The sequence below is a fragment of the Euprymna scolopes genome, chromosome 8, assembly GCF_053919585.1.
Source record: "Euprymna scolopes isolate OS-2025 chromosome 8, ASM5391958v1, whole genome shotgun sequence".
NCBI classification, from domain to species: Eukaryota; Metazoa; Mollusca; class Cephalopoda; order Sepiida; family Sepiolidae; genus Euprymna; species Euprymna scolopes.
Window position 1 is genome coordinate 129,089,001 of NC_136489.1, and position 1,439 is coordinate 129,090,439.

General features: G+C 39.8%; 1 pseudogene; it reads right to left on the reverse strand.

The window, feature by feature from the left end:
- Positions 1–594: 594 nt before the first annotated feature.
- On the reverse strand, positions 595–720 carry LOC145284283 (U2 spliceosomal RNA; annotated as a pseudogene).
- Positions 721–1,439: the final 719 nt, after the last annotated feature.

Genomic DNA, 1,439 nt, shown 5'->3' on the forward strand with positions numbered 1-1,439 from the left:
TAAAAATCATGTGATCAGTCGTTTAGTGTATGCGGGCCCACTAAGTGGATGTGGTATTATAAACCAAAGCCTTTCTTTACAAATGTACATGAGATGGTTCTTTTATTTTTTAAGGGATGTGGTCGTTTACCAGAAGTTTCTCTCAAACGGGTTGATATGCCGTTCTTCTGGCATCAAGCAAGGAAATTATAAGTGTGTCCAAAGAGAGAAGGAAGAACACACACACACAAGTTTGCTTTCTGTAAAATGGTTGTATTGAAGATTATGTCGGTCGTTCGGCGACATTTTATCAAAACAGAGTTGACATGAAAACAAGGTCGATAGCCATCAGTAAAGTGCTCTCGTGTAATGAATAAATGCGTGAATGTAGGATTGACATGAAATTCTTAAAGATAAACTAAAATGACCGAAAAATGGTCTGAAATGACTTAAATGAATAAAAAGTAAATGACTTAGAATGACTTTAATGAACTTAAAGATGAATTGAATTACTTTAAGAATGACTTGAATGCTTAAAAAATAACTGGAATCCTCAAAAACAACTTGAATGATCTGGAGAATGACTTGAATGGCTTTGAGACTGACTGGTTGTGAAGTGGGTGATCATTTTACATTAAATGAATACAGACAAGTGATCCCCAACTTTATACCACAATAAGTACAGCATGTAGTAAGAACAGATACTACACTTTGATCTTGGCCAAAAGGCAAAGAAAAGGGAATTTATTGGCTCCCCCACCGAGCAAATTAGGCACAAGGCCGATTTTTAATGTGAGAAGTGAAGGGGAAATGGGACACACTACCCAGGGAGTAGGGGAGCTGGAAAGTGGCAATTGGTATGAAGGGTTGTCCCTACATTGATCAAGGTATTATATGTGAGGCTGCCCCCACATATGGTCTTTGCTTGCAGTATCTGCCGGAAAAGATACTACACTTTGATCTTGGCCAAAAGGCCAAGAAAAGGGTATTTATTTGCTTCCTCACCGAGCAAATTAGGCACAAGACCGATTTTTAATGTGAGGAGTAAAAGGGAAATGGGGACCAACTCCCCGGGGAGTAGGGGAGTTGGATAGTGAAAATTGGTATGAAGGGTTGCCCCTACATTGATCAAGGCCTTATATGTGAGGCTGTCCCCACATATGGTCTTTGCTTGCAGTATCTGCCAGAACAGAATTACACTTTGATCTTGGCCAAAAGGCCAAGAAAAACTTAAAAGGCTAAGAACAGCATCTATTAACAACAGACCGTTGGTCTTAACCAAAAAGGCCAAGCACAAAAGTGTTACGGACAGACCGACCGACCGACCGACCGACCGACCGAGTTTCTTATGGAGTCGCTTGCACGCGACTAAAAATGAAAGGAAAAAAATATTTACTGTAAAACAATATATTATGAATTCGACAACTGGTAGGCTTCAAAGGCGTTAGACGTCGTTAGTT